At 43.0% G+C, this 19,224-nt stretch overlaps 1 protein-coding gene across 14 annotated transcripts in view; it reads left to right on the top strand.

Moving 5' to 3' along the window:
- Positions 1–19,224, top strand: part of ARVCF (ARVCF delta catenin family member) — a 537,576-nt gene that overhangs the window by 43,596 nt on the left and 474,756 nt on the right. For 13 of the 14 annotated variants that reach the window (XM_060785841.2, XM_067473177.1, XM_060785848.2 and 10 more), the window contains one exon: positions 17,797–17,862. The gene's annotated coding sequence lies outside the window, so the exon portion shown is untranslated. Of the gene's footprint in view, positions 1–15,638; positions 15,717–17,796; positions 17,863–19,224 lie in introns of all 14 variants that reach the window. The other variant, XM_060785850.2, reaches the window with a different exon arrangement.

Raw genomic sequence — 19,224 nt, 5'->3', positions numbered from 1 at the left:
GTCTCTATCTGATTGATTTGAGAGCCATGTCAAAACCCAGATGAGTTAGGAGGGATGAGGAAAAGCCGACGGAGAAGGCTTTCTTAGAATTGATCTGATACCAACTGCTTATGTACTCATCCTGAGCTAAGTGATGAATCAAACCAGATCCTAAACTAACAACTCTGATCTTGAGCCAGTATTTAAGTGCCCATCACCAGGCTCATATTAACAAGGGTGCTTCCCCAGATTCAAGTAATAAGACACAGGATGGTACACATCTGGGGAGCTGGAAAAGGGACCTCAAAAATTGTGTTTGCTGTTGGTATACTTTTGATGTTAGGTCCCCAATCCAGATGCTGGAAGCATACAGCAACTGGGAAGCTATCTTAGCATTAAAGACTATAGTTGCTGCAGGTATGAACTGCCTCCCTTTAGTAATGGTAAAACGCAAAATGACTGAACTGCTTACTTGAGCTTCAGGGGTAATAGAAGCAATATGAGTAGACCAGGTCAGTCTGTGGTGGAAAAAAAGCCCCAGATATCGGAAACTTCTGACCTGTTCTCAAGTATGGCCATCAAGAGACCAATGGCTGGGAGGAAATCTTTTTTTAAATACCAGAACTTTAGATTTCATGTAGTTGATTTTTAGGTTGTTCTGGGAACAATAATTCAGGAATTTCCTTAGTAAGTAATTTAGACCTGCCCTGGAGCATGAGATGATGGCAGCATCATCTGCATAAAGCAGTACGGGCTTGGGCAAGTGTCCATTGGGGTCCAAAAGGGTATCCTCCATATCATTTATGAATATGTTGAATAGGGTGGGGGCAAGGATGCATCCTTGATGTACTCCTCTGAACATGGATATCTCACCAGAGAGTTGGCCCAGGTTGCCACATCTGATCTGATATTTATTCCATACTAGCTTGAATACCCGGCAGTGCCTGGGTAATTTGAAAAAGCCATTGTTTGTTTTGGGATGTTAGGTGATATCATTTAGTTAATTAGTAAGACTATTTATTAGGGAAAAAAAAACAGTCTCTGATATCGTTGTTTATGAATGCTCCCATTAGAAAATACATAACAATGTGGGTGAACTACAACCCCCAGAATATTGTGACAGTCTTCCCCAAACTAGGCCTGCATGCACAGCTGGCCATGTTGGGTCTCAGTGCCAAGTGTGACCCAGGTTTGTCAATGGCTCAGTTCAGTGCTTCTGAATAAGGGTGAACTACAACTCCCATATGCCAGGGACAATCACCCCCAAATTGTGCCAGTGTTTACAATTGGCCATGTTGGGTCTGTGTGCCAAGTTTGGTCTAGATCCGACATCGGTTGGGTTCAATGCTCTCTGGATGCAGGCGAACTACAACTCCCAAAATCAAGGTCAATTCCCACAAACCCCTGCAGAATGTTCAGTTGGTCATGGGGCTTCTCTGTGCCAAGTTTGGTCATGGTCCATTGTTGATGGGGCTACAGTTTCTCTACATGCAGGTGAACTACAACTCCCAGATTCCCAGGGCAATCGCCCCCAAACTCCATCTGTATTCACAGTTGGGCATGTTGGATCTGTGTGCCAAGTTTGGTCTGGATCCATTATTGAGGGGGTTCAGAGTGCTCTCTGGGTGCAGGGTGAACTACAACTCCCATATGGGTGTCATCCCCCAAACTCTTACAGTATGTTGTGTTGGTCACCATGTTTGGTGCAGATCCATCATTGGTGGGGTTTGGAGTGCTCTGGGCTACATGTTTATGGTACTTGCTGTAACCTGAAATGACCTTGGAGGGAGGGCTTTTGTGGCTCTTCAGCACTGTGGGTTATAGCTGTTTGTGGAGGTGGGAGGCTATATGTGTAAGTGGACATCTCCGCCACATGCACACATACACATTTTCACTTTTATTACGTGTATAGATTTCTAACACATTACTCAACATTGGGCTTGCAATGTCTCTAATTTCTTTTCTTGTTACATCTTTAAAAATATATATTCCATTTTTTCTCCATTTTCTCTAAATCCAATTTTAACCATTTTAAATCCTCCTTCTATAACTGATCATTATCATTCCTTCTTTAACGAATTTCAACCTATTTGCTTCACAATACTTTTTATATTGGGAAGTGCTAAACCTCCTACTTTTTGGGATCTGTACCATAATTGTTTACTTAATCCATTTCTTTTACTGCCATTATAATATTTATTTATCACTAGCCGTCCCCTGCCACATGTTGCTGTGGCCCAGTCTGTGTATGTGTTTTGTGTGTGTATATGTATGTGTATATGTGCATTGTAATGTTTTTTTTGGCTTTTAAAGTCTCTTCCGCTGTGTTTTTCAGTGTTTTTATGAGTCACTTGTTGGCCTGATAGGTGTAATGTGTCCAAATTTGGTGTCAATTTACCCAGTGGTTTGTGAGTTAAGTTAATCCCACAAATGAACATTACATTTTGATTTATATAGATTTGTTGCCATTCATTCAATCCTCCTCTGAAATTTGCAGTGATAACATTCTAAATATATAATTTATCTTCAGGAGAATTTTCATTTTAACTAATTCTATCCCTCCAAACCAGGATAGATGTGTTTTCATATTCAGTTAATTGTTTTGAACTACTTTTCTTAATCCTACTACATTAACTTCTTCCATTTATTTTAAGTCCTTGGTTATAGTTACTTCTAGATCTTTTAATTCTTAATTTTTATTCCCAAGTTGCCCTGTTTTGTAAAAAATTTTGCCCCATTTTTCATATAGTTAAATAATATTCTGATTTATTCCAATTTATTTGTAGGCCCATTCTTTTACCAAATATATCTAAATTGTCCTTTATCCTATCTAATTTATTAACCATATTTTTAATGCATCCGGTTCTGGTATGGCGAACAGCAGCAAGACCTAGAGCTGCGCCTGCTGATATTCAATCCTTAGGAATCTAAGGTGAACCTTCCCCTCCCGACCCTCCCCAACTCAAGCAGGGAGATCCGGAATTGCCAGGGGTCTCGAAGGAGGCCTTGGCGGCTCGGAGGAACCCAGGAGGAAAGGAGAAAGAGAAAGCGGAGGGGGAAGATGAGGTAGAGCACCGCCATTACAACGCGGTCGGCTCCCTCAACTTTAAGACCTTATCCGATCACTAGAGCTCCTGAGGGTTCGCCGGTTGCGCTAGCGGTGAGTGCGCTGGCATCTCAACCGGTGCTACCGCTCCCTCTGGTCACCAAGAAGAAGCAGGCCGCGGCTAACACCGCCATCGCAGCCGCCATCGCTGCCGGAGCTGCTGAGGAGCCGGCCCGGGCATCCCCGGGCTACAAAAGGTAGGTGGCAGCAGACGCGCTAGCATTTTATCGCCAGCACCGCCGGTGCTGCAGCGGGCCCACCACTCTACTGCTCCCGGCACTGTGGGTGCCAGCAGTGTGGAGACATCTGCGGTCGCTGCTGGTGAGGAGGTGGGGGCTGCTGTTACCATCGCCCTGGAAAGCTGCTGTTGTCATCTCGCGGCTGCATCTCTCGGCTGCATCTCAGGGCTGCTGAGCACGGACGGCTGGGTGCTGCATTGTTGCGTTTCCCCCGCGTTTCATCCTCCTGGGGGAGACCCGGAACACATTGGTGCCCATTGCTCAGCGCTTGGTGCTCCCGTTGACGCTCAGAAGTCCCCTCATCTGGGCCTTCCATCTGGCTACCACACCCCCGGCAACCCCCTACAGCGCGAGGGCTGGCGACAGGCTGCTGTTACTCAAAGACCACCATTGCTGTCTCCATCAAACCATCACCGGCCTACAGCTGTGGAGATCATCCCCGGTCTGGCAGTTGGTTACCATCCACACAACTAACATCGTGCTCGTTCGCCATCGTGGGTCGCTTATCATTGCGTCACCCCACTCCGGGACCCAGGGCAGGTGATATTGACATCTGAACATCAGTCAACATCCGAACATCAGTCAACACCTCCGTACGGACACCGGGGCCTAAACAGCAGACTGGAAGCTCAGTCCGTTCATCACTCAGCAATTTATCATCTTCAGGGAACTAGACAGCTAATCATTCTACACTGCCCTCTCTGGTCAAGCCAAGCTGTGCAAGTAACATCACTCAACGCAGCTTAGGACCTGTGCCGGCAAGTAGTGTTAATTAATTATTGTCTTCACTATCCGGGCTACCATCATCCCATAAACTGGGTCATCTCCTTCAGAGGATGGCCAGGAAGAACCAGGGACCCGGCCAACGGGTGCCGACTTGTTCTCCACGGATCCAAGGAGCTGGGCTCCTATGGTTTGAACTGACTGTCCTGATTGAGTGTTGATATTGGACTCAGTTTAGAAGGCATTAACCTTGCACTTTAGAACTAGCTTAGCACTAAACCACCTTAAACTGAGCACTTTCTAGACTTCTAATCTGCCAGAACCCTTGCCATTAACCAACTTGTCCCAAATTCCAGATCTATGCTCAAGTGATTATGTGTGTTGCACTTTAAATAATTGCTTTAAGTCTTGCACTGTCACTTTGGAGCTAATTACATATATTGCTGTTTGTCAACACTGTACTCCTATGTTATCATTGATGTCATTCTTGCTGCTATTGATAATCTATCAACTACTTTCCCCTTCCATTACCACACAAGCACACTTTACCACTTTCAATATACTGGAAGGAGCAGATGATATTAAGGGGTGGGAACATCAGGATTCAGTTATATGTAACCACAATTGTCATCGAGTACGAACATCTGGAACAACAATAGACGGAAATGGAGGGCATGTCCCCGGGGGGGGGGTCTATGGGTGGGGGTGCCGCCATAGGGGTGGTGACAGGTAGAGGGAGATACGGGAAAGGGAGAGCAAAACACTTATTCCGGCCCAAAATTTACAACAATAAATTGGCAAATTCTAAAGATGCTAACAACTCAAGCAAAAACCAAATCCGACCCAAAATTTACAACAGAACATTGGCAATTCCAAAAATCGTGACTACAATTCGGCCCGAAATTAACAAACATAGATTGGCAACTTCAAAACATCCTCCTGACAAGATACAACGGAGGTGCCAGGATGGTGGCCCCTCCAGGTTAAAGGTGGTGTTGTTCAATGCCAGGTCGGTAAATGGAAAAACTCCTATTATCAAAGACCTAATTCAAGAAGAACAAGCGGACCTGGCTTGTATAACGGAGACCTGGTTGGACGAAGGGGGAGGGGTTAACCTCACTCAACCCTGCCCACCAGGTTACTCTGTGCAGCACCAACCAAGACTTGGAGGGCGGGGAGGTGGAGTTGCAGTGGTCTATAAGGATTTCATTCCCCTGATCAGGCGTCCCATCCCACAATCACCTTCATTTGAATGTGCCGGCTTTAGGATAGGTGACCGGGACAGGATAGGGATTCTGTTGGTGTACCGACCACCCCGCTGCACCACAGTCTCCCTACCTGAGCTAGCAGGAGTGGTCTCAGACATGGCGTTGAGCTCCCAACGGCTTTTAGTCTTGGGAGATTTCAATGTCCATGCAGAGGCCTCTCTCTCAGGTGCGGCTCAGGATTTCATGGCCGCCATGGCAACCATGGGCCTGTCCCAACTAATATCTGGTTCCACCCACAGTGCCAGTCACACATTGGATTTGGAATTTGCGCAGGGATGGGATGGGGGTGATGGGGTGGAGGAGCTGACCATCACTCCAGTGCCATGGACCGATCACCACCTGATCAGGTTTAGACTAACCGCGCCTCCTAACCTCCGCAGGGGTGGTGGACCCATTAGAATGGTCCGCCCCAGGAGACTTATGGATCCAAATGGCTTCCTGATGGCTCTTGGGGATTATTCCACCTCCTTGGCTAGCGATCCTGTCGATGCTCTGGTCTCCCGCTGGAACAGTGAGATGACCAGGGCTATTGATACAATCGCTCCGGAACGCCCCCTCTCAAGTAACCGAGCTAAACCAGCATCTTGGTTTACTGAGGAGCTGGCAGCGATAAAGCGAAAGAAGAGGAGGCTAGAGTGCGTGTGGCGCCAGAACTCCACCAATCCAGCCCAAACACTTCTGAATGCCTTGCTACGAAGTGGCAATAGCAGCAGCACAGAAAACATTTCTTGCAGCCAATATTGCATCTGCGAAGAATCGTCCAGCCGAGCTTTTCCGAGTTGTCAGGTGTATGTTAAATCCGGCAAAAAGCGAGGCACCTGATAGCTCGGTGGCTCGCTGTGAAGCATTTGCTTGATCCTTCGCGGATAAAATTGTGCGGATTCGATCGGGTTTTGACGACATATGAACGGCAGTCTCTGGGGATGTAACACGAGCATCTGCTTGTCCAGTTTTGTTGGATTCTTTTCAATTGGTTCAGCTTGAGGATGTGGACAGGATCCTTGGAGAGGTGCATCCTAGATCCCTGCCCATCCTGGCTGATAAAGGAAGCCAGAGGGGTTTGGCAGAGTGGGTGAAGGTGATGGTTAATACCTCCTTACAGGAAGGAAAGTTTCCAGCGAGCTTAAAACAAGCTGTTATAAAACCGCTGTTGAAGAAACCATCACTGGATCCCACTCAATTTGACAACTATTGGCCAGTTTCCAATCTCCACTATTTGGGCAAAGTCATGGAACATGTGGTGGCAACACAACTCCAGGGGTTTCTGGTAGACACTGATTATCTAGATCCGGCACAGTCTGGCTTTAGGCTGGGACATGGAACTGAGACAGCCTTGGTCGCCTTGGTAGATGATCTTCGCCGGGAAATGGACAGGGGGAGTGTGTCCCTGTTGGTTTTGCTGGACCTCTCAGTGGCCTTTGATACCGTTGATCTGGGGCGCCTCATAGATATGGGGCTCGGGGGCACGGCTTTGCAGTGGCTCTGATCCTTCCTTGAGAGACGGTCCCAGAAGGTGTTATTGGGAGACACCTGTTCGGCCGCACAACCGTCGTTGTGTGGAGTCCCACAGGGTTCAATCTTGTCCCCGATGTTATTTAACATCTACATGAAGCCGCTGGGGGAGATCATCCGGAGTTTCGGACTGAGATGTTATCTCTACGCAGATGATGTCCAAATCTGTCACTCCTTTCCACCTGTCACCAAGGAGGCTGTCCAGACCTTGAATCGGTGTTTGGCTGCTGTGTCGGACTGGATGAGAGCTAACAAATTGAAATTGAATCCAGACAAGACAGAGGTCCTACTGGTCAGTCGGAAGGCCGAACAGGGCATAGGGTTACAGCCTGTGTTAGATGGGGTTACACTCCCCCTGAAGACGCAGGTTCGCAGCTTGGGAGTGATCCTGGACTCATCGCTGAGCCGGGAATCCCAGGTCTCGGCGGTGGCCGGGAGAGCTTTTGCACAATTAAAACTTGTGCGCCAGCTGCGCCCGTACCTTGGGAAGTCAGATCTGGCCACGGTGGTCCACGCTCTTGTTACATCCCGATTAGATTACTGCAACGCACTCTACATGGGGTTGCCTTTGAAGACTGTTCGGAAACTCCAACTAGTCCAGCGAGAGGCAGCCAGATTGCTCACCGGAGCGTCATACAGGGAGCATACCACCCCCCTGCTGTGTCAGCTCCACTGGCTGCCGATCCAGTTCCGAGCACAATTCAAAGTGCTGGTTTTGACCTACAAAACCCTATATGGCTCCGGCCCAGTGTATCTGTCCGAACAGATCTCCCTCTACGTCCCACCCCGGAGTCTAAGATCTTCAGGGGAGGCCCTCCTCTCGACCCCGCCTCTATCTCAAGTGAGGTTGGCGGAGACGAGCAGCAGGACCTTCTCGGTGGTGGCCCCCCGCCTGTGGAACTCGCTCCCCGGGGAAATTAGATCAGCGACATCACTCCTTTCCTTCAGGAGAAAACTGAAAACTTGGATTTGGGACCAGGCATTTGGATAATCAGGCAGATAGAAAAAGGAATTGGACAATGACCAGGAAATGACTAATGGAATGGAATTTGGAACTCTGAAAGACGAATTCTGACCATGTGAATAGTTTTATAGGATGCGTTGTATATCTATGTTTTGATTGTTTTAATTGTGTTAATTGTTAATTATGGGGTTTTTTTGTACATTGTGTGTAAATTGTATAGGCATCGAATTCTGCCTTTTTTGTAAGCTGCCCTGAGTCGTCCCCCCAAGCATAGAAAACAATATTGGCGATAAAGACTATAGACATTAAAATAGAATTAAACATAGGCGTATCTAAAGAAGAATAATTAAAAGCATTAAAACTTGTAGCATCCATCTTGTAGCTGTACAAAAATTACAATGGTCAATCCATGGGTCAGATTTTTGGACTTGTTTCTTCGCCATCATATTATTATGCCTTAATGCTGTGGAGTCATGGGAGTTGTAGTTTGGTGAGGCACCAGCACTCTTTAGCAGAGAAGACTCAATACCTCGCGGAACTACAGCTCCTAGGTTTCCATAGCTTTTGAGTCGTGGTAGTTAAAGTTGAGTCAAACTACATTCATTCTACCCAGTGCAGATGCATCCTAGGTTAGTTCTCTCCTTGTGGTCTTTGTATCAGCAGGGAAACAGTGTAAGCAGTGTTTACAAGGAAAGGGCTTTTAATACTGTGCTATGTTTTTTTATTTTTGCCTGTTGGAATGACATGTTTTGAATTCTTTTTAATTCTACAGATTGCTTAATTGACTCTAAACAATTGTTTTAACATGTTTTAACCTAGCTTTCTTTTTAAATGTTTTAAGTTTTGTAAAATATTGTAAGACCTGTCCTGGGAAAAAAGCTGGAGAAATACATACATTGATAAAATGTTGAGGATTTTTAAAATTAAAGGCACATATTAATACCCAATTATTACAATTGTGTTATTTGACACAGATGTTCCATTTTCCAGAGTAGTTATGGTGTAGGCAAGAAGAGTTGTATGATTTATATATTTCTTTATGTTTCTTATTCATATTACATCTTAAGTACTGCATGTTGATTATTACAGCTTATGTATTACATATTAAGGATTGCATTTGCATGAATATTACATATTCACATTACATTTTTCATATTACAGTTTCATATTTATTTTCAGGTACAGCTTCAAGTAAACCTGACAGGAAATTAAGATAAAGCAATCACAAATCTGCCGACTTTATCTCCTCTTCTTGACCTTCAAAGTATGCGGTTTCATAAATAACTTCAAACAGACTCCAAAAGTCTGCTCCCGAAAACTGCGGTTCTTTTTTTGTTTTATTTACAAAGTATATACAGCACAACCTTAAAAGCATGTCCAATCTCAGTCACATCATTGTGAAAGAATGATACACTTTTCTCTTCTCTTCATTAATACCGGAAACTATGTAGCTTGCATTCCTTCAATGTTACTCCCCTCTATTGCATTAACTGGTGAACTACTGTAACTTCTATTTTCGTGGAGTTTAAACTAAATGCTGTTTTCACTCAAAGACCAAAAACACTGACAATGCCCCTCCTGAAAATCTCTTCAGATTCTATTTTTACCCACCGTTGACTATATTGGATAAGGCTGACAAGAATCGTAGTCAGCATCTTGAGGATTATGGGTTCAACACCTTGCTATAAAAACATGATTTGGAAAGAATCACAGGCCTAATGTATATTATTTCTTTGATTCTGAAATGAACTTTCCCCCCATATAAGCATCTGCATCGTAGAACTGCGGGCACTGCTTAATATATATTTTGTTCTCATAGTGATACTGAGATTAGTATGTGTCTCACAGTTGATGGCATCTTAGAATTGAAGTAATGCAATAATAATTTCAGAGTATAGCTGCCATTCTGTTAGAGGCATATGCAGGTGTAAGCCAGCCCTAGGTCTGTATCTACCAGTTTTTGGTAATTGCAAAGGTTTATATTCCTTCCTCCACTTCCTTCTTATATTCCTCCCTCCACTGTGACAAAAGCATACACCAGACCTACCACTGAGCTGCTGAAGACCCCCCTCCACATGAACATTCCCTGTATGGAGTGGGGAGGGACCACAAAAGTGCCCGGTTATGGACACATCTACACTGACCCATTACCTGAAAGAGTGGGTGAGTCAGATGGCAAAACAGCACACAGAGCTGGTTCAGGTTATCACTTTGCATCTGGCTACCTGGACATATCCAGAGGTTTCTGCAACCCTTCCATCTCCTCCAGTCACAAATGGCCATGGGTAAGGGACTTCAGCATCTCTGCAGTAGGTTGGGAGTGATGGTGTAGCATAGTTCCACATGCAGGATGTCTACACTGGAGTGCAGCCCATCTGTCCCAGAATCTCTTTCGCATGCAGAAAGTTATACATAATTTGGCCTTTTGTACTAGATGTTTGATGTTAATAACTCTCATAATTAAACATGCTAGTGACTTTAATTTCCTTTTGCAACCATCTCACTGTACAAGAGACTATGATGTAATCTCTCTAGGCCCCATGAGATTCTATTCATTTATTTTAATTCATACAAGAACAAGAGAAATCAACATAGGATTGCTGATGCAAATCCAGAATCTTGCTCTTTCCTGGAAAATGGACATAGGCTTTGCATGCCAGCTCTGCTGTAGTGACATCTTAGAACCAGACTGCTCTACTGGTGAGAATGTTGGACTTAGACCCTGGGATACCGGATTCAAATGCCCATTTAGCTAAGGGGATATTGGGCAAGTCACACTCTCTCAGCCTCCTCTAAGAGGAAGGCAAATCTGCTCTGAAGAAATTAGCCAAGAAAACTCAAGGATAGGTTCACCTTAGTCAGACACAACCTGAAGGTACACAGTGAAGAAGATAAAAAGCAAGGTAGTCCCGGCAAGGGAATCATGACTTGCTATTAGCCATCTAGTGAATATCATGGCCAGTTGGGACTTTGGTGTCATTTCAGTTCTGTCTCTGCCAAATAACTAGGTTTGCTTTTTAGCCTGTGTGTGTTCAGGTAAATTGTCCTGACACATTATGTTTTCTTTGGCCCAATAAACTATGGATTTTCTTTAGCAAAAGTGTGTTTATTACTGGGTTCTCACTATGTCTGTTCCTAGCAAATTAGAAGACAAAAAATGGCTATTACATATTCTTGAAGTACAGGAGGCCTTGTTGTCTCTCATAAAGCACTCATGTTCTAACATATATGCTCAATTTTAGGGTAATTTAAACTATTGATTGGGGGACTGCATCTCCTTTCCCTTCTGCGTTTCCATGAGGTAGACTATTATTTTTGTTCCAATTCCTCCTTGTCCTATTTTCTCTGTCTAAATTAGCCACCTTCTTCTCATTTGGATTTAATTGCAGTCAGCAACAAGTTTCTCCCATGTTATGCCAACTCTCTTTGCTTCAGGACAGGTCTCTTGTGGATAGTATTGTGGTTTCTTAGACAAAAATTGTAATCACTCTTCACAAGACATGAAGAGTCGTATGAGGTTTTTCCCCCTCTCTCGTTCACAAAGAGAAAATAGCTTTTCTGATTGCATAGCTGGGAAGTATAAATCAAAATGCATTTCATTTACTCATACTCTTTCGATAGATGGAAAGCTGAAAATAACAGAATGGATAGAGGGGGGTTGCAAGTGAGTTAATGATAAACGAGACTTCTTTAAAAGATGTAAACTGACCAGTTGATCCATTCATATCCTCTCAGTAGACATTGCTGTGAATTTATTCTTCAAGTAGATTTTTTAAATATCTTGAACATTTGGAGAAGGGTAAGATGAATACAGTGAGCCCCCAGTATTTTCTGGGGTTTGGTTCCAGGACCCTTTGTGGACATCTAAATCAGTGGATGCTCAATTCCCATGACAGATAATGGCATAGAAAATGGTGCCTCTTATATCAAATGGCACAATGAAGGCTTGCAGTCCCTGGGTGGCTGAATGTGCAGGTACAAGATTCATGGATATGGAGGTCAAACTATATGCTTGCTTCACTACGATGTTTGTTGTGGCTTGCCTTTTAAAAAAATATTGGGCATGGAATGTTTGTGATTCCAGATGCTGTGACCTACATTTCCTGCCATTGCCATATAGGGTATTTCTACAGGGTAGAATTAAGGCAATTTGACACCACTTTGACTTTCATGGATCAAAATTATGGAAACATGGGAGTTGTAGTTTTACAAGGCACTTAACTTTCTCTACCAAAGAGTGTTAGTGCCTCAGCAAACTACAAATCCCAGCATTCCATAGCATTGAGCCATGGCAGTTCAAGTGGTGTCAAATTGCATTTGTTCCATAGCGTAGAGAAAAGGTCTTTTAGATCTGACTATCGGGGAGAAAGGGTTAATGTCATACCCCCCTTATCCTCCCCATCAGTATCAGAGGCACGTTTTATCTCACCAACACAGTATTGAAGTTGGATCCAAAGGACAGGTACTGATCATTTAATAAAACTACAGTCCTCCTATGCTTTGCCAGTGAAGTCAGCACTGATGTACATCACTGTCATGCAGTAATTTGAGTTTCACTTGTGGTTGAGGAGACTGTAATTCGCATTAAAAGGAAATGTGACAACCCCCACCCCATGTTTTCCTCTGACATAGTTTGCATTATATCTAACTAGATATAAGAAGACCCAGAAAAAAACTGGGAAATATTGTTGTTGTTCCCCCCAAAATTGAGAAAAATATTATTAAAAACACTGAAAAATTGAATTGTGGAATATTTCCTTTTAGAGTATTAAATAAAATGTTGAAAACAAAGGGTTAATATATTTCATTTCCCCAACTTATTTCTAAAACATGTTGAACAGATGGACTTTTATGCAAGAAACTGTACAGTATCTGATCATTGGAATTCCTAGTCTTGGTTTCCTTGTCTCTGTCATTTTTAATGGCAATTGATGCTTATGTCTACTTGAAGCTGTGGAGATCTAGCGGGGACAAAATGATTTTCCCTGTGGTCTAAATGTTCATGGTGTCTTCTCTTTTTGTTCATTTTTATCTTAACGAACTAGTAAAAACCAAAGAGATTACAGTTCAGGACCATATAGCTCCCTGGTAACAAAAAAAAATTCAAAATTAAAAAAGGGCATTAAAAATTTAAAAAGTACACTCAATTTGTAATTATTGTTGAAATAACCTGTACTTTTTAATAAACCAGAGATAATAAGCTTATGTCAAACCAAATTATTCTTAATACTGTTTATTTCCCTAAAGCAACGTTCAGTCTGTAACAGGTGCACATATCACATTTTTAATTTTTGTTTTGACAATTTCTATTTTCCCCTGGGAAGAAAAAACAGTGAAAATGGGTAAAAACTATTTCCCCCGTGGTTTTAACATTTCTGGAAAATTTACATCTCTGTATTCTGCATTACATCTTGTAATTTGCTTCATTTGTCACTGTCTTCAGACAGAAGCAATTGGGTGGACATGCTTATTTTTAGAAAGTGAGTTAATAGGGGAACAAGTGGATTGAAAGGAGCGTGAAGCTCTTGCCTCTTTGACAATTGAAGTGTGGAATCAGGTAAAAATTAGAATGATTAACAAAAATTATATCAAAGGGAGGATGATTTTTGGCTGAGATTGGATCTTTGCAGACAGGACTTGCAAATGTTATTCTGCTTTTACTGACTGTTGGAGCACAGCATGCCTCTTGAATCAAGCACTATTTCTCAACATTGTCATTTGATAACCGACTTATGTCTGCTTGACTTGCCAGTATGTTTCCTCTATTTGCGAAGAAATTTCCCCTTCCCTCCTCCTGATGTTAAGCAGACAAAGCACCCTGTATTTTTATTTAATTATACTGTGTAAACCACCATCATCACAAGGCTTCCTTCAGTTGCTGGCCCTAGCTGTTTTTCTCTAAAGATGATTATATTGCTTTCAGCCCAGTTAATTGCCAAACAATAGACTAGCTGGCGCTGCTCAGCCATAGGAGAAGGGATAAATGTGGAAATCCTCCATTCGGATCTCATCTCGGCTGCATTGGCTTGGAAGGGATGCTCCAAAGGGACTTTTGGCTTCCTCTAACAGACTTCCCTACACATCAAGGACTTGCTTAGACTGTATGCCACTTGGGGTCACTAGCGATGTATGAGTTGTGCAGGACTGATAGAGACAAAAGCCTGGCTCAACATGATGTGAGGCTGTCAGGCTTTAGCTATACAGTCACTGTGGAGGATCTTGAGCTTCCAAGAGGTCTGGTTTTTTAAATAGTGTTTCCCCCACTTTTATGGGAATCCTGTACCCCTAACCCCAGCAAATATAGAGAGCTGACAATGGTTTGGGTTATTTTTCTTGTCAGAAGCAAATTGTATTTAAATCAAAATGTATTTAAAAACACAATCAAAATGTATTTAAAAACACAAACAAAGTTAAAAACTTGGCATTATACTAGATTTCCTTTGACCAGAAGCTGTCCACTTGGAGTGCCTCTGGTGCCACTGTGAGAAGGTCCTCCATTGTGCATGTGGCAGGGCTCAGGTTGCATTGTAGTAAGTGGTCTGTGGTTTGCTTTTCTCCACACTCACTTGTGGACTCCACTTTGTGGCCCCATTTCTTAAGATTGGCTCTGCATCTCTGGTGCCAGAGCACAGTCTGTTCAGCTTCTTCCAAGTCGCCCAGTCTTCTGTGTGCCCAGGGGGGAGTTTCTCATCTGATATAAGCCATGGATTGAGGTTCTGAGTTTTAGCCTGCCACTTTTGGACTCTCACTTGCTGAGGTGTTCCTGTGAGTATCTCTGTAGATCTTAGGAAGCTATTTCTTGATTTAAGGTGTTGGCATGCTGGCTGGTATCCGTACAGAGGATGGGCCAGAAATGCTCATGCCTTGATCCTTTCATTACTGCTTGCTACTTCTCGACAGATATCAATACCGCCTAAACAGTATTATTTCTGTAGCAGCATAATTTCTAATGCAGAATGTCTTATTAAGAGCCACATCCACTGTTTTAAAGCATGCATATTCAGTAGCAGAGTAGCAAAGCGCAAGGACAGATGTCTTCACTGTGCCTGGTTGTGATCCCCAGGTTGTGTCAGCTCCATGTTTGAGTGGTGATGGCACGATCGTCAGCATCAATGAGAAAAGCCTCCCCGCAGGAGAGTAACACATCCGGGCATCCCCTGGGCAACATTTTTGTAGACAGCTGATTATCTCACACCAGAAGCGACGTGTAGTATGCAACCAACCAGAAATAAATTGAAGTATGGTTTGGGTTAACGTGTTTAGAAGGAATTGGGGAAAGCTTCTGCCTTGTCACTTCAGACCTGGATTGCTTTGAGAAGCAGCTTTTCTGGCCTCCGAGAAGAAAGTCTGTGCTACTCTTTTTTTTGTTTTCTCGACAGTATACAAAATTATTTCTTTCTCATATCTTTTGGTTCTCATATCTTTTGGTTATTGTTACACTGGCCAATATCTTTTGGTTATTGTTACACTGGCCAACACACATTTTGATGTCTCCAATGTTAGTCCTGTTTTTGGGTATATTTGAGATGCTGGTTCCAAAAGTGGCACCAGTCCCCCCCCCCCCCCCCCCAGTTCTAGTTTTTGAGACATAGAACATATGGCATCTACCAGTCACCATCTGCTCATCCATAGAAAACCAAGATAACTATATCTGAGAAACTAGAACTGGTGCAGCCTATCCAATGCCATTTCCTGAATCAGCACCCCAAAGAACCCCAGGAACAGACCTAAAAACAAACATTTTTTGGTTAGGCTTTGTGATTAGTTAATTTTTTTTCTATTGTAATTTTAGAGCAACACAATGAAGATGACTAAGTGTGTGTGTGTTTTCTTTATATTCATATCAGAGTCAACCTTGATATAAGGTAGACGGAGCTGGCTCTCTCAGATGGAAGGTTTGAGGCATCATGAAATGATTGCAAATGGTTAGATATCTTCTTACAGTAGGGAGAGGTGCTAATGGGATTTTCTGCCATTAGCTGTCTTTGGTTGTGACCACTTTAGAAAGGGGGCATCTGTTCCTTGCCATAACCAGCAAAATATTTGGGGTCAGCCCTGTGGTGCATAAACATTCCTGCACGTAGAACACCAACTTGGCAGGGATGTTTATATACCATCGAGTTTATACATCTACATGGGTAGGAAACCCTAGGGCTGATGCCCGTCACTGTAATGATGAAATGAAGGAGTCCTGACTGTCCAGTAAGGTTGAACCAAGCTTGCAGAGGGAGAAAGGAGGAAGAGTGATCCCTTCTCTCTCCAAGTTGTGTGGGCACCCTTGCAAAGGTCAGCGAAGGTGCCCCAAGATGGTTTGCAGCTCTTTGGAGTTCCATGGCCACTGCAACAATGATGACAGGACCACATCTTCCCCCTGTCCCTGAGAGTTGAGCCAAGGGAAAACGGGATGGCCATGTAGACAGCCTGCACAACCTTTGGCGTTCCAGCTATTTTGCCCTCCAATTCCCAGAAAACCTGGCCATTGGACAAGCTGGCTAGGGCTTCTGGGAGTTGAAGGCCAAAACAGCTGGAGGGCCACAGGTTATGCAGGCCTGGTCTAAATCCATCATCAGTGGGATTCACATAGCTGTCCTGATGTGAGTGGACTACAACTGCCATCATCCTGTGTCAATCCCCACCTAAACTCTACCTGTATTTCAAGTTGGTTCATGATGGGTCTGTGTATCAACTGTGGTTCAAATCCATCAAGCCATCTAGGAGCCATACCCATACATACATGCCTACATACACATACATATTTTCACTTGTATTACATATATAGAATATATATTCTGAATTTACTATAATATAATTATTATTAATAATAAAATTATTTATTACCCCCTCTCCTTTCAGAGATATATCGCTTACCACATAACTACCCTTTTTTGGGGGGTTTTTTCCTATCTGTATGTATATGATGTTTGACATTATCCAAGGCACATGAAATATTCTGACTTTTTTTTGTGGTTTCCAGGAATCTTGTTAAATGGGGCTGGCTCCAGGATTTTGTCAGCTAAAGGAAAGCAACCGAAAGCAGGGTCAGGACCCTTGCATGCATTCCTGCTCGATGGGGCAGTAAGATTGGATGACAGTTTGCTTTCCTCCCTAGTGCAGCCTCAAGATCTGTTTATTTCTTCATTTATTCCATATGCAAGTTGCCCTAGAGCCAACGTTCTCTGGCTGATGCATGTGCAAAAAATTCCCAACACACAATAAAACAATCAATACATTCCAGTTAAATATGATGAAAAATCAAGACCCATTATCAATGCAATTTCAAATAACATTTCACTGCTTGGGAAAAGCAGACCATTTCTGAGGGTTACTACTGAAAATGCCTGCTTATGAGTAACCACTTGGTAAATCTCTAGGTGCATCTGTACTACATAGCTGAATCAGTTTGATGCTACTCCTGAGATTGGTAGTTTAAGTAAAATATTGAGACAATAAAGTAGAATAAAGAAGGTCTTAAATAGAAGAACTTAGTGGGATGACAATTTGTTGGTTATTCGTTCAGTCACTTCTATTTGTGACCTCATGGACCAGCCCATGCAAGAGCTCCCTATCGGCTTTCACCACCCCCAGCTAACTCAGATTTTCATCATATATCTTGAAGGAGGGATATCAATTCCTTTTTCATTTTTTATGCAGTGGTTATTGCTTTTAGGTGGGGAAGGGCAGGGAAGTTAGTTTTAATGAATTTATTGCTAGAAAATTACTGGCTTTTATATAATCATACTGATGTTATGTTGATATACCCAAACATAAAATCAGTATTATTATATAATTTGTAACATTCACCATACCAGAAAAAGGAATAGTGGCCTATTGCATTCTTTCTTTTTAGCAAAGTCTACTTTCTATTCTAATCCTATACTATAACTGGATGTAGGATTCCGCTGCAACCACTGAAATAGTTTCCAGTGTAACATTTCTCTTTGGTGTAGGACAACACTTAATGAACTTAAATTCATTCTTAATACTTTATTGCTTGTCTTTTTCCAGGGGTGCTGTTGGGCCTATCAAGTTGAGTGTTACTAGCAAGAGAAGTGCATTGCCTAGCCAAGTGAGGTAAGAGTCACTATTCTTTATTTGCAAATGGGACCTTTTTAAAGAAGTGATTTGTCTAGATAGCTAATGTACAACTGCAGTCTTAGGGCCCTTCCAGACAGGCCCTATATCCCAGGAAATGATCCCAGGTTTTCTGTTTATCTGGCAGTGTGGACTCATATAATGCAGTTTAAAGCAGAAAACCTAGGACCAGATCCTGGGATATAGGGCCTGTCTGAAAGGGCCCGTAGAAGTTTTGAACCTTCCCGACTTTTGCTGTTCTCAAACCTATTTCTGCTCAAAGAGAACCTATGTCCTCTTTGAGCAGAAATCTGACAATGGAAAACTTAAGTTCAGTTTCTGGAAATTACTTTTAGTGACCTTTTTTTGGCTCAGGGCTGAAATAATCAAGACAGTTGAAGTCTTTAAGATGTAGATCAGTTTGCTGAGGTTTGCCAGTGACAGAGTACATGTGTTGAACATAGAAGGGCCCCTCACACTAGCAATTATGACTAGAAAATGTCCCCATCTGAAACTATGCCTGTGCTGGTGAATATAGACAACATGTCTATATATAGAGCACAAACTGTCCTGGTCTACTCATATTGCTTCTATTATCCTCAAAGCTCTAGTAAGCAGTTCAGCCATTTTGTGTTTTACCACTACTAAAGGGGGCAGTTCATACCTTCAGCAACTAAAGTCTTTAATGCTAAGATAGCTTCCCAGCTGCTTTATGCTTCCAGCATCTGGATTGGTGGCTTCACATCAAAAACTGACCAACAGCAAACACAGTTTTTGAGGGCCCTTTTCTAGCTTCCCAGATGTGTACCATCTTGTGCCTTATTACTTGAATCTTAGGAAGCACGCTTGTCAATAAAAGCCTAGTGGTGGGCACTTAAATACTGGCTCAAGATCAGAGTTTTTAGTTTAGGATCCGGTTTGATTCATCCCTTAACTTAGGATGAGTACATAAGCAGTTGCTTCAAGATAAATTCTAAGAACGCCTCCTCTGTCGGACTTTCCACATCCCTCCTAACTCATCCGGGTTTTTGACATGGCTCTCAAATAAAACAGAGACTGTGGGACCTTGCCTTTTGAGAGCTGTGCTCTCATTCTGATGTATCTTGCTCCCTTAGTGCCCCGTCCATACATTTCCATGTAGCAAACTATCTAAAGAACTTGACTATGGCCAAATACCATTACCTATTTTCCAAAGCAAGGTAAGGTGTAATTTGCTCCCATCTGAATTGCTGCATGGGGGATTTGCTGGTATCCATATATTGAAAGACCCTGCCCATGTAACAAACAGGAAGTAGAATGCATCTACCACATTCTGCTGTCATGCAGTTTCTATGAGCAGGCCTAAGCATAAATAATCAATTC

The sequence above is a fragment of the Anolis sagrei genome, chromosome X (assembly GCF_037176765.1).
Source record: "Anolis sagrei isolate rAnoSag1 chromosome X, rAnoSag1.mat, whole genome shotgun sequence".
NCBI lineage: Eukaryota > Metazoa > Chordata > Lepidosauria > Squamata > Dactyloidae > Anolis > Anolis sagrei.
This window is presented reverse-complemented; position numbering and strand designations above follow the sequence as displayed.